Source organism: Thalassophryne amazonica, chromosome 11, assembly GCF_902500255.1.
Source record: "Thalassophryne amazonica chromosome 11, fThaAma1.1, whole genome shotgun sequence".
Taxonomy (NCBI): Eukaryota; Metazoa; Chordata; class Actinopteri; order Batrachoidiformes; family Batrachoididae; genus Thalassophryne; species Thalassophryne amazonica.
The window spans coordinates 50,231,704-50,247,138 of record NC_047113.1 but is presented as its reverse complement, the minus strand read 5'-3'; the positions used below and the strand labels follow the sequence as shown (position 1 = coordinate 50,247,138).

General features: G+C 40.0%; 1 pseudogene; it reads left to right on the top strand.

Annotated features, from left to right (window-relative positions):
- The first annotated feature begins 9,292 nt into the window (after positions 1 to 9,292).
- LOC117520280 lies at positions 9,293 to 14,906 on the top strand (annotated as a pseudogene).
- Positions 14,907 to 15,435: the final 529 nt, after the last annotated feature.

Here is a 15,435-nt window from a genome sequence, read left to right as displayed (position 1 = left end):
CCCATAAAGAAGGCAGGTGGGAATGCACAGGAAAATCCATATGTTTATGCAGACTACAGGTTTATGTACACTCATGAGCGCATTTCACATGTAGCTAACAGCATGGGGTCCAACGTTACTCCTCCATTCCACTTTATTGTATTGTTTATAAGAGGCATTACTGCATATGAGGATTACTAGCATGTAGTTCACTAGCTGTGTGTGTGTGTGAGAGGTATAGTTTAATAACTTCAATTTTGCAGACATTGCTGAGCCTATGTGAAAGCTAGACAGTGATAGTAAAACTAGGTAGCTTGCAAATCTTGTTTCATAGTCTCAAAAAGATTATAATCTGTGTAACAGTAAAACTGTGTAACTTTAGTTACCTCATCTACAACCCCAATTCAGGAAAAAAGTTGGTATAATATGGAAAATGCAAAAAAAAAAAGTGGCCCTCACATTTTCTTTGACTTCCATTTCATTGGAGAGAGTGTGTGTGTGTGTGGTGTGTGTGTGTGTGTGTGTGTGTGTGTGTGTGTGTGTGTGTGTGTGTGTGTGTTGTGTGTGTGTGTGTGGTGTGTGTGTGTGTGTGGGTGAGGGGCCTGCAGCAGGGCAATTTAGGGATGTAATGAGGTTTAAAATGAATTAAATAATTATGGGATTTCAAATGGGTGATGTCAACAGGTGATTGTAATCAAGATTTGGCACAAAAGCCGTGTCCTTGAAGGGCTGAGTCTTTGAAATGAAAAGATTGACAGAGGGTCTCTAGTTTGTCTATAAATATGTGAGGAAAATTTTTAAAAACAATGTTCCTCAAATAAAGATTAGTTTGGATTTATGTACATATATCTCCTTCTGCAGTACATAATATCAAATGATTCAAAGAATGGAGAAATTTCAGTGTGTAAAATTAATAAATAAAATAAGTAACCTGTGCACACATGGTCTCCAAACCCTCATACATTGCTGCATCATGAATAGTTATTCATCAATAGCTGATATAACCACAGGGGCAAGGGATTACTTTGAGAAACCTTTTTCAGGCATTACAGTACAGAGTTAGTTTCACAAATGCCACTTAAAACTTTATTGTGCAAAAAAGAAGCCTCATGTTAACCTTGTCCAGAAGCAACGTTGACTTCTCTGGGCACAGAAACATCTGGGTTGGACATCACACAGTGGAAACGAGTGTTTGGTCAAACATATGAGTATTCCAGATCATTTTTGAAAGAAATTCACACTCTGCCTCGAAGACTTAAAAGACCATCCATACATATCAGCAACCCATCCAAAAGCCAGGATCTGTCACGGTATGGGGTAATTTACATTAATGTGATAGCAATGTTAATGCAGAAAAGTACATTAGGATTAAAGAGCAACATTTGCTGCCTTCAAGATATCTTTTCCAGTGATGTCCATGCATTTTTCAACAAAACAATGGAAAACTTTATTCTGCACACATTACAAAAGGCATAAATGGAGATGTAGAGGGTATGGATACTGGACTGGTCTATCTACAGTCCTGCTGTCTCCAATAGAGAATGTGTGTAGAATATATAAATGAAAAATACAAGAGTGACACCGTACTGTTACATACCTTAAGAGGTGTTTTCAGGAAGAATGGGAGAACACCCGACATGTTTAATTACTTTTGTCTGGAATGCTAAAACATCTTTTAAGTAAATATACTCAACAAATATAAACGCAACACTTTTGGTTTTGCTCCCATTTTGTATGAGATGAACTCAAGATCTAAAACTTTTTCCACATACACAATATCACCATTTCCCTCAAATATTGTTCACAAACCAGTCTAAATCTGTGATAGTGAGCACTTCTCCTTTGCTGAGATAATCCATCCCACCTCACAGGTGTGCCATATCAATATGCTGATTAGACACCATGATTAGTGCACAGGTGTGCCTTAGACTGCCCAAAATAAAAAGCCACTCTGAAAGGTGCAGTTTTGTTTTATTGGGGGGGGATACCAGTCAGTATCTGGTGTGACCACCATTTGCCTCATGCAGTGCAACACATCTCCTTCGCATCATCCGTGAAGAGAACACCTCTCCAACGTGCCAAACGCCAGCGAATGTGAGCATTTGCCCGTCACCCACGTGTAATTGACTGTAGTTCCAAACTTGTTGTTGTCTGTATTCCGTTGTGCACAATTTACAACATTAAATTGTTACTGTTTGGCTTATCCATTGCCCGTTCTTTTACGCCCCCGGTTGTGGGTCCGTGTTCCTACACTTTCACAACAAGGGGGTCGTTTTGACCGTTGGGGTTTTTCCGTAATTATTGTATGGCTTTGCCTTACAATATAAGCGCCTTGGGGCAACTGTTTGTTGATTTGGCGCTATATAAATAAAATTGATTAGATTTGATTTGATAAAAGACACCTGTTCACACACTCAATCAATCACACTCCAACCTGTCCACCATAGCCAAGACCAAAGAGCTGTCTAAGGACACCAGGGACAAAACTGTAGACCTGCACATAGGCTGGATGGACTACAGGACAACAGGCAAACAGCTTGGTAGAAGACAACAACTGTTATGATTATTTATTAGAAAGTGGAAGAAACACAAGATGACGGTCAATCTCCCTCGGTCTTGGATTCCATGCAAGATCTCACTTTGTGGGGTAAGGATGATTCTGAGAAAGCTCAGAACTACACAGGAGAGCCTGGTCAATGACCTGAAGAGAGCTGGGACCACAGTCACAAAGATTACATTAGTAACACATGATGCTGTCATGGTTTAAAATCCTGCAGGGCAGCAAGGTCCCCCTGCTCAAGCCAGCACATGTCCAGGCCCGTTTGAAGTTCACCAGTGACAATATGGATGATCCAGAGGAGTCATGGGAGAAGGTCATGTGGTCAGATGAGACCAAAATAGAGCTTTTTGGAATCAACTCCACTTACCATGTTTAGAGGATGAGAACAACCCCAAGAAAACCATCCCAACCATGAAGCATGGGGGCGGAAACATCATACTCTGGGGTGCTCTTCTGCAAAGGGGACAGGACGACTGCACCGTATTGAAGGGAGGATGGATGGGTCATGTATTGTGAGATTTTGGCAAACAACCTCTTTCCCTCAGTAAGTGCACTGAAGATGGGTCAAGGCTGGGTCTTCCAGCATGACAGTGACCCCAAACACACAGCCAGGGCAACTGAGGCTCCGTAAGAAGCATTTCAAGGTCCTGGAGTGGCCTGGCCAGTCTCCAGACCTGAACTCAATAGACAATCTTTGGAGGGAGCTGAAACTCCAAACCTGAAAGATTTGGAGACGATCTGTATGGAGGAGTGGACCAAAATCCCTGCTGCAGTGTGTGCAAACTTGATGAAAAACTACAGGAAACATCTGACCTCTGTAATTGCAAACAAAGGCTACCGTGCCAAATATTAACATTGATTTTCACAGGTGTTCAAATACTTATTTGCAGCAGTAACATACAAATAAATTATTAAAAAATCATACATTGTGATTTCCGGATTTTTTTTTTAGATTATGTCTCTCACAGTGGACATGCACCTAAGATGAAAATTTCAAACCCCTCCATGATTTGTAAGTGGGAGAACTTGTAAAATCGCAGGGTGTTCAAATACTTATTTTCCTCACTGTATATAAGACAGTTCAGAGAGCACTGGTTTGTGAGGCACTGAGAGGAAGAGTTTGTGTGATAGACCGTGGGCCGTACTTTTCGTGACCCACACTTGGTAACTACTTGAAATTTTGACTGATAGGAGATATAAAATCACTGAACCAGAATTCACAACTTGGCAAGGCCAAAGGTTGCACACTAATAAGTATTCGTAATTAATAATAATCAACTATTTGAAAAGCACCCTCTTGTGTTAGGAAATGAAAAACCATGTACAAATATGTGGAAAGTTACACAGTAACACATGGAATGTGACACCATGCGTGGAACACTAGTGGAGAAGCTGAAGGCTCATCACATACACTGTGATTTGAGGATGTGCAAATGGAGAGAATTAACAGAGAACTTGAAAAACTCGAACACTCATCAAGGCAGGGCCTGTGCTAAAGCAGCAGCCAGCTACCACCAGGCCAGAGCTACCCCTGCTGGGTGCAACTAACTGCTACTAATACAGCAGTAGCCATCCACCTACAATCAGGGATGCATTGCCACCAAGAAGACTCCTTCGGTCGAGGAGTTAGATGAGATCAAAAAGTCCCTTGACTTTCTGGCAGAGGAAGTTTCAGCGGTTCTGCTACAGCAAAAAATATCCTGGAGTTGGTGAAGGAGGTCAAAACCCTGAGACTGCAGAATATGGAAAGGAGAAAAGGATCACTTTATTAGAAAACTGAGTCACTGATCTAGAACAGTACACTCGTATATATGACATTATGGTAACCGGTCTGGAGACCAAACCTTGGTCATATGCTCAAGCAGTGGTGAGGAGAAATGGAGAGGAGCAGAGTGTGGAGGACGTTGAATCGGTGGAGCAACAGGTGACGACTTTCCTTCAGTCCAAAGGGATTGAGGTAGACAAGAACAGCATTGAAGCCTGTCACCTTCTACTCCGAAAAAGCAAGACAGACAAACCTGCCATTATCATCTGATATGCAAACAGAAAGTATAAAAATGAGGTATTAAAACAAGGAATAAAGCTGAAGGGCTCAGATGTATATTTGAATGAGCATCTGAAAAAGAAAAAAAAAAAAAAGCTGATATCACAAGAAAAGCTCGACTGCTTAAGAAACAAGGGAAGATTCAAAACACTTAGACACAAAATTGCAAAGTCTTCATTAAACTCAACGGGACACCAGAAGAGGCTATGATGATAGTCATCCATGACATCAATGAACTGGACAAATACAACTGAAGAAAAAGTAAAGCAAGGTAATGAACAAAACCTGTGAACAGAACACACAATTATGACAAAAACTACAGAGATTCAAACATCTCCATTTGGAGATAATGAACAACAACAAACATCACGGATAGTTGACTTTGAAAAAAAGGGGTGTAGTGTCTTCAGGAAACACGTCGCTAAACAACCAGAAGAAATCTCAGATGTTTGCAGTTTATATTTTTCTTTATTGGATGGTGGAAACCTGTAACACGTACATTACAGTGGGTTAGCAAATGGATGATAAAAACATAAAAACAAAGTGTACTCATCCCTTTAAACATAATAATTTTAGCAAAATATCTGTAAATATGAGTCCAAACACATTGATAAAACATCTCCAAAACTTAAGGCATTGCCCTTTGACATCTCAGGGTGGATGACAACTGATTACAACAGAACATGCGTCTCCATGCCAGCTCTCACACGGCCTCTATGCACTAGAGGTGGGCGGATCGATCCTAATATTGATAATATCAATACCAACGTTGGTATTGATATTGAACGATCCCTCGCGTAAAAAGAATCGATACTCAAGCTTTTTTTCTCTCTGCATGCACTGACTGCTGCGCATGCAGATTCATCAAAGTCTACTCTCTTGTCTGTAAGAGCAGCGCTGCGCTGTGTCACACAACACAGAGTAGCGCACCCTTGTATTGTGGTTTGTCAGCCCTCTGCCTCAGGAGATTTTGTTTAAGTTGTGTTGAGTGATATTTTTTTAAACAAAAATGTTGATTGTGATAATAAAGTATTTTGTTGTCACGTACAATGTTTGGCGAAATTCTGTCCTCACTCTTTTGGATCCTTTGGATCTATGAAGCTTAAATATGAAAAAGTATCGGTATCGGTATCGATATCGATATCGGCAGTACTGGGCCTGTATTTACTTGGTATCGGATCAATACCAAAATTCCCGGTATGCCCACCTCTAGGCTAAACAGTCTAATTTCGAACAGTTCCGCCCTTCTGCTGTGTCTGAAGGTAGAAGAGTTTCATGGGATACAGCCCTTAGAATGGTACAGATCCTGAATTGGACACAGATTATATGGACACGAGCCTTGGCATGAAGGGAAAACTTCACTGATCTGTATATCTTACTGGATAGCTTGCCACTCACAACTTAGCAGACCGCACATAGCTTGTTAGAACGTCAACAATTTCAAGTAATAACTGAGCTGATTCTCTCATTTACTTATTTTTGTTCTTTGGATAATGTAAGAATAATGTAAGATTGATCCCTCCTAATCTATGCCTGCCATGATTAGCTATTTGATTTATTTTCTCACTGGACAAATACTCAATTCTAAAATTATCGTTCTTTAATCAAAGTTTATACAAGTTTTTGTGGACTCATCAGCAAGCTATATATATATATATATAAACTGATAGACTTATTGTTTTTGTGCAAATATTGCTCATTTTGAAATGGATGCCTGCAACACATTTCAAAAAAGTTGGGACAGTGGCAACAAAAGACTGGGAAAGTTGATGAATGCTCAAAGAACACCTAATTGGAAACAGGTGAGTGTCATGATTGGGTATAAAAGGAGCATCCCCAAAAGGCTCAGCCGTTCACAAGCAAAGATGGGGAGAGGATCACCACTTTGTGAACAACTGCATGAAAAAATAGTCCAACAGTTTAAGAACAATGTTTCTCCATTGAAAATGTGTGGCGCATTATGAAGCGCAAAATAGGACAACGGAGACCCCAGATTGTTGAACAACTGAAGTCATACATCAAGTAAGAATGGGAAAGAATTCCTCGAAGCTTCAACAATTAGTGTCCTCAGTTCCCAATGCTTATGAGTGTTGTTAGAAGGAAAGGTGATGTAACACAGTGGTAAACATACCACTGTCCCAGCTTTTTTCAAATGTGTTGCAGGCATCCATTTCAAAATGAGCAAATATTTGCACAAAAACAATAAAGTCTATCAGTTTGAACATTAAATATCTTGTCTTTGTGGTGTATTCAATTAAATGTAAGTTGAAGATGATTTGCAAATCATTGTATTCTGTTTTTATTTACATTTTACACAATGTCCCAACTTCATTGGAATTGGGGTTGTGTGTGTGTGTGTGTGTGTGTGTGGTGTGTGTGTGTGTGTGTGTGTGTGTGGTTGTGTGTGTGTGTGTGTGTGTGTGTGTGTGTGTGTGTGTGTGTGTGTGTGTGTGTGTGTGTGTACTGGTACCATATCATGAACAAAAGTGGATGATAACAAAAGTCATGATAGATAATACAGAAATGATGGATTTTTTTTAAATAGTTGCAGTAAAAGAATAAAACACCGCTTAACTACCTACCTGCAATAACAACATTTATTAGACACAGCTCTATGAGCTTCAGCCTAAAAAGTAAGTCCCTTCGGCTGCTCCCTTGTTTGCACTCGGGGTCACCACAGCAAATCCAAGGTGGATCTGCATGTTGAATTGGCACAAGTTTTACCGCCGGATGTCCTTCCTGACGCAACTCCACATTACATGAAGAAATGTGACAGGGGTGGGATTTGAACCAAGAACCTTCTGAACTGAAACCAAGCGCATTAACCACTTGGCCACCACCCCTGCAGCTTTAGCCTAATGTAAGTAATAAAGCTCGTAGCAACAACACCTAAAGCTCCATAACTATGCACAAGTAGACCTAATAAATGTCTTAAAATAGTTTGTCCAACACAAAACACATGTGGCTACACATGTTGAGTTAATAAGCCACTTATTATTTATTATCTTGCATATATGCTGGAATTAGGGATAGAACTCTCCAAATTATTGTTCATTACTTCCCATTTCAATCATACTCACAGTTGAAATGTTCGTCCACAGCCTTTGAAATGGTGATTTGCGCAGTTATAGCTGCACATGAAGGTATTTTTAACAAATTACAAAGCATAAAGTTGCATGCACCTCATTAAAGATCAATAGAAAAGAGCGTTCAGGAGCGGGACATCGGAGTGGTAATATGGCGGCCGGTTGGCTTAACAAATATTGGCCAATGAGCTATCCAGTATTATATAGAGATCAGTGGAAAACATACATTACCCCCTCCCCCCCCTTTTTTTAACCTGAGTCTAGATACGCCCCTGAAATCTATCGAATTTGTGCTCTTTGGTGAGACAGCGCCCCCTCCTGCTTCCCTCAGTCAAGCACAAATACAATCTTATGGGTGTGCATCAAAATTTTGATGGTTTTCTCTTTTTTTCTTTTCCTTTGGCCATGACATGAGTTTTCATTTTAGTTTGTCCTAAGTGATAAATAAAATAACCATAAGTTAGCGCAGGTTTTCTCCCGGAAAAGCATTAATCGATTTTGATTGGTCGGGGAGCGCGCCTCTGGCCAGTGAACGCGCCAATTGAGCGTCTTTTGGTTTCCATAGAAACCTAGAGACGAGCCAGCGGCGGAGAACGACTCTGTCTTTTGTTTTGTTTTGTTTTGAATAAAACCTTTAAGATCTGCACACCGTCTTTGTGGACGTTTAAAAACATCTGGATCCTGTCTGCATTTACCCCTCGTCATTTGGTGAGTAATTCGTTTGATTATTTATTAATTAACAACCGCTAACTTTGTTGAGTGGTTACCTGTGAAGAAAAGGAGCTTCACGGTTAAATGAAACTTTATATTTTTCCGCCATTTGCCAGCTAACCTGCTGGCCATGTGGCTTATTTATAATAGAACTAGGGACATATTACGTTAATTATCGATTAACCTGTCTGTTTTGTTGACGATTATAGGTTAATGTCATGCTTAGCAATGTCCAAAACTTCGAATTTAACAGTCCCAATACAGACAGGCCGGGGCACACATCAAACAATCGTTTTTGTTATGGATTTAACTGGATACTTAATCTGTTAATTAACTTAATTTTGCCCAGCCCCATTTATTTGTAAACGGTTCAAATCCACAAAATATTCAGTTTACAACAGTGATACACATAAAGAGGAAAATGAGCAAATGTGACACCCTCAAACCAGGACAATTTTGTGTTTTCTTAATTAATGACTAACAATTAATGGTTATCCAAAATAATTGGGTTATTTAGCAGCTACCCTGGATTATTGTGTCTTTATACCTGCACACTGCTGGTTATGTGTTTTCAAAATGTGATGCGGTTTTCTAACTCTGCAGTGGACTTTGATCGGTTCAATGGATGGCCGTGGATAGCTAACATTTAACCGATTAGTATTTTAAAATTTTGATTTATTCTTTACTGTATTCCCATTATATCTTTTATGTATTTGCCTCTAAAATTAACCTGGAGTGTTCAAACCCTGTGTGTTTGGTTTGTTCTTCTAAAAGTTAGCTTTATTGTTTCTTTTCAGAAGCTCTTCATCAATCATTTCTCAGATCAGTAGTTCATTAAATCATCTCTGTCTTATCTTTCAGCAGCTAAAACACACTGGAGATTTCCACAAAGGAGAGAGATGGACAAACACTTCACATACACTGCCTTACTTATCTTCATGCCCAAACACTTTTGGAGGTTATCTGCCTTTCCCTCCTCTCCCCACAAGATCTGCTCCAATGGTTCACTCCTGATCTCAGCTGATTCATTGCCCTCGCCTCCTATCTCACTTTCTCCGGCAACAGCAGAATCCATTCAGTCTACCTCTCCTCTTTCACACTATACAAGATCTCAGTGCTTTAAAGAACAAAACATACAAGGCCTCAGTCCAGAATACGCATCAGATCAAGACGACCTAACCTGCCTTTCCTGGTTGCATCAGAGAGGCAATCTATTACCACTGCAAGCCCTTATCCAAAATGACACTGCTGCCTCCGCTAGAGTCATCAGCACCTGTTCAGTCTGTTCCTTCCAGCTCATGTAAGCCACCATATTCCTTCACTTGTATGATTTTTATGGCAATAGAAGATTCACCAAACAAGAGGCTTCCAGTGAAAGACATCTATGAATGGATAGTGAACAATTTCCCTTACTATAAGTCAGCTTCTGGAGGCTGGAGGAACTCTGTTCGACACAATCTTTCTCTCAGCAAGAGCTTCCATCGCATTCAAAGGGACAAACATCAGGTGGCTTCATAGGTTTGTTTTTTTCATTGAGGTCTACAATAGTGATCAGTAAAGCATAGCTAAGTGATTAGATTTCAGGTACGTAACGCTGTCGAAACACTCTGAAAAACGAGTACTCACGAGTACTTTGTTTTCGACAGTTTCCGTAGCTGTTTGTTGCGAATGCTGTATACTTGAGACTGGTAATGGAAGTGCACAAAGTAATCCTGGTGTATCATCGGATGGTCACTAACAGCCTAAATCTAAGTTATAATTTCTGTGTGACATGTCCTTTAACCCCCTCCCAAATACGGTTTGTCAAAAGTGAGAATTTTGCACATTTTTAAACTCAATGAAGTGGTTCTTAAAAATTATCCACTGCTTCAAAATACTTGAAACATTAAATGATTTTCTCTAATTCTGAAAATTATTCAGTCTCAAATTCTTTAAAAAATTTGTTGAAACAATCCCTTCTGAAAACTAATTATTTTTAAAACTGTTTTTCAGAATAGTTGAAACTGAATTATTTTGTGTAGCAAATTATTTGCTCTTTAAAAGTAGTCTAATCATTAAAAAGCTTCAGAAATAGATTCAGTCATTTGAATTGGTGACTGAAGCACCAAATTTAAAACAAAAATTGCGTCAAGAAATGATTAGCTGTTTTGTAGCACTCACAACTCAATAAAATGACTGTTTTATGTGCAACATTCGAGACATTAAAGCCCCCTCCCCCCACCCACCCACATATGGAGTTAATAATACAAACACTTTGAGATTGCTATCCATTGTTCGTATGCTTTATTTCAGTCTGTTGGGAAGGGATCGCTGTGGTGTGTATGCCCAGAGTATCGTCCAGCACTCCTTGATTTGCTCAAGAAGACCCATAAATTTCAAAGTAACAACTGCAATCTGATAAACAAGCCTGCACTGTGAGTATCATCTCTCGGAAAAATCACAATAAGGTTGCAATAAACAACGATGTACATAAGCAACTAGAAGACAAAGTACTTTAAGGTATTTGCTATCAATCCAAAAGTATTTACCTTTTAATCCACAAGACCTTCATAGCTGTTCTTTCACCTATCTTAGTGTGCCAAATAGCACCGCCCGGCTTATGAAGGGCTTGCAGAGTGAGGGGTTGGTATACTACTCAACGTGTTTTGTTCAAGTTCCAAAAGATTTCTTAAATTTGCACTGGTTTGAACATGTTAAAACTTTCAGGTGCTCGGCCAGACTCCCTACTGCCATGGCTTGGTGTGGCATGGTTAGGCTCCATGGTAAATTCGCTGTCCAGCGGCCTGGCCCACCCGGAGTGTACATCAAGTTCACCCAGAGTCATGCCAAGTTGTGCCTGGCCTGTTCCAGGCCATCTCATGCTAATTGTGGGCTAAGTTGAGACATGGAGACACTGACCGAGCTCCAGAATAAAATAACTTCTCCCTGATGTTTGCAAAGTGGTGTGCGCCTGTGCGGTGTGTCGCACCAAACTCAGCCAGGCCGGAGCTGCTTGAGAAAATCAGTCAAATTGCACCAAGTGTTACTCTGACCATTACAGTGTGAAATGGTATCAAACTTGGCCAAGTGGAAGAGTGCTTATTTATAAAGGAGTGAAATTCTCCGTCTTCTTTAGGTCACAGCATCTCTCACAAACATATGTTGTACTTTTTGCCAAGAATATCCATCAATACTGTGGCGATGCATCCTAAAACATATCAGTTCTGGTAAGAAGTACCATGTTTCTGAGTCTGACTGTCCTTTTAAATTGGAAGGAGATGTTGCCTGACACACTCCCTTCCATTTAGAAAGTGAATATCTCCCCAGATCCGAACATGTCACAGAGTGCAGAGCAACATATCAGGTGTGCCTCAAGCAAACAGGATTCCAAATTATGAGCTTGTAACACAAATCTTAAACAAAGTCCCAAATTTTGCATATGGTAGGAGAAAGTCTACTTGTGCAATCACATTATTTTGGGACTGTAAGAGTGTTTATTATGTAACGGCTGAGTGGATCCTTGTCATTTAATTGGTGCTTTGTATGTCATGTGACATGGATTATTCATCCCATTTGTGTTGCGTTGCATTTAGTGTGCAAATTTGGTTCCATTTGCCATGCAATTTGGTTACATACAATTTGTACCATTGCACGCTGTGAACCCCGCCAGCGCACACACTAGTGGGAGCAGTGTTTAGCTATACATAGTGGAGTTTGTTTTGCTGACAAGCTAATTGACGGTACTTCTAACACACACACAAAACAAACTCCACTACGCTGTAAGCCGTTTGGAGGCATGAAGAGCTTTTAGGATGAATGGGATGAAAACCTGGACAAATTTCGACACTGGACTGAGGAAGTACACAAAATCCCTTTTGTGTGAGCACGCACACGGGACAGCGACACAAGCGACGACGATTGATTGAGTTAACTGATGGTGCTAGTTCTTCTAACACACGTGCACAAAAATCCACTCCGCTGTAAGCTGTCTGGATGCAATGAAGAACTGTTCAGATGAAAAGCTGATGTGATTTTTCGCTGGACTGAGGAACTACACAGTCTTTTTTTTTTTTTTTTTTTTTTTTTGGAAGTATGAAGTCAGTGCACAGCATCACCAGTTTGTGTTGGACTTTAGCAGCAGTGCAACACCAAAATGTAAGTCCCTTTTCTGTTTATAAATTCATAAAATGTCAAATGGCAAGGATCTACACTCAACAAAAATATAAACGCAACACTTTTGGTTTTGCTCCCATTTTGTATGAGATGAACTCAAAGATCTAAAACTTTTCCACATACACAATATCACCATTTCCCTCTAATATGTTCACAAACCAGTCTAAATCTGTGATAGTGAGCACTTCTCCTTTGCTGAGATAAACCATCCCACCTCACAGGTGTGCCATATCAAGATGCTGATTAGACACCATGATTAGTGCACAGGTGTGCCTTAGACTGCCCACAATAAAAGGCCACTCTGAAAGGTGCAGTTTTGTTTTATTGGGGGGGGATACCAGTCAGTATCTGGTGTGACCGCCATTTGCCTCATGCAGTGCAACACATCTCCTTCGCATAAAGTTGAAGAGAACACCTCTCCAACATGCCAAACGCCAGCGAATGTGAGCATTTGCCCACTCAAGTCGGTTACGACGACGAACTGGAGTCAGGTTGAGACCCTGATGAGGACGACGAGCATGCAGATGAGCTTCCCTGAGACGGTTTCTGACAGTTTGTGCAGAATTCTTTGGTTATGCAAACCGATTTGTTTCAGCAGCTGTCCGAGTGGCTGGTCTCAGACGATCTTGGAGGTGAACATGCTGGATGGTGGTGGTCCTGGGCTGGTGTGGTTACACGTGGTCTGCGGTTGTGAGGCTGGTTGGATGTACTGCCAAATTCTCTGAAACGCCTTTGGAGACGGCTTATGGTAGAGAAATGAACATTCAATACACGAGCAACAGCTCTGGTTGACATTCCTGCTGTCAGCATGCCAGTTGCACGCTCCCTCAAATCTTGTGACATCTGTGGCATTGTGCTGTGTGATAAAACTGCACCTTAGAGTGGCCTTTTATTGTGGGCAGTCTAAGGCACACCTGTGCACTAATCATGGTGTCTAATCAGCATCTTGATATGGCACACCTGTGAGGTGGGATGGATTATCTCAGCAAAGGAGAAGTGCTCACTATCACAGATTTAGACTGGTTTTGTGAACAATATTTGAGGGAAATGGTGATATTGTGTATGTGGAAAAAGTTTTAGATCTTTGAGTTCATCTCATACAAATGGGAGCAAAACCAAAAGTGTTGCATTTATATTTTTGTTGAGTATATTTTAGCCATTATATAAAAATAATAAATGTTTTTACATTCTTTCAATGGAATGAATATTTAATTTGGTGAAAGCTGGAACAACCATTCAACTTGGCTTCACCTCATTGATGAAATACTCCGTCTTTCACCTCATGAAATATTCGTACCATTACCATTACCATAACATTATTTGTATAATATGAAATCCAGCAGTACAGAACTTAAAAGTTGGATTAAAACTGACTGTACACAGTATGACTCATAAAACGTGGAAGGTGAACCTACTATATATTTGGGATTTACTGGTATAATGAGAAAGTATTTTCTGTTAACAGAATGTATTGTATATTTTTGTAGTAGGTTGGAAGCAGCAGACTACGGCATGACCTCAATGTGTGACACTGTGGATATTTCAGGTTAGTAAAAATTAGCTAATTCCAGAACCACATTAGGTTTATTTTCTTATAAAAAAAATAAATAAAAGGAGCACTGTTGGTGTTTAATCTGAGTGGAGCAAAGTAATCCCCTCCCTTTTGATTTTTACTTTTTTTTTGGAATAACATGTTCAGTCAATAGAGTAACAGCCCTCTTTGACACATTTATTAGCTATAACTTCACTTTCTTTACAGTTTACCCAGCACACCACATTGTTTGCATTCTGTTGTCACGCCAGCAGTCCTATTACCTTGGCAACTAGCAGTAGTCTAGCTAGCTTCCTTCAAGTGCCTTTGTTTTATTTCTGGCTTTATGCATTTTATAGACCCACATGCTGGCCAGACGGTTTCATAAATGTTCTAAGTGGTATTTAGTGGTATATGTGAGTCCTCTAACCATGTTGAGCTCACATTACATTTCTAGTTTCGTTGTTTTACCTCATGCAGAATCTCTTTCCAAACCCTCCTCAACACACCCTCACCACAACTGACTGCCAATGATCCGAATCTTTGTGAAAACCCAACGTGCCTTTGACCCCGGATCATGAAGAGCTCATCACCGTGGAGCCAGTTGAATACAAGCAGGAGGAGGCAATTGTGGAGATGGAATTGGAATTGGAAATGGAGAAGGATCCTCTGTTGGACAGCGGTTATGTTGAGTTACACTACTACCAGTCTGATCAGTACCAGTACCTCGTGCTGCCGAACGACACCCAGCTTGATTTGGAGACTGTTGAGATCCTTCAGCTCGACACCGAGGCCCAAGAGGCTGCTGGGTCATTGCTCGATCTTGCAGGTGGGGGATATTAAATTACATCCCATTAAGAGTCACAACCAATGCAATACTTCACAGCAGTGTAAGCAAAAACAAACAAACAAAACAAATAGACCAATAAAGAAAGGGATTTACGTTTTAGATGTAATGCACAGAACATTAATAGTTGTCAAGTCTTCTGCTCTATAATGACATTGTGACGCTGTCATATGTCTAGTGTTTCATGTAATTAAAAATACTGAGAATCTCATTTTATGAAACAAGAAGATGATTGTGGATTACTGTATTTTCCAGACTATGTCTTTTTTAACTAGTTTGGGAGGTCCTATGACTTATATTGAGAAGCAACTTATGTGTCAAGTAATAAGAGTGTAACAGTATACAAAAATCACAGTTCAGTATGTTTCAGTACAATGGAAACAAGAAATGCAACATTACAGATACTTTTAAGATATGTCCTTTCAGCTAAAGTGTGACTGAATAGTCTTTCTGGATTGTTGAAAAAATGTTTTTCTTGATTTGTGAAATACGTTATATGGTTCAAAAATAAGTGTGACTAATACT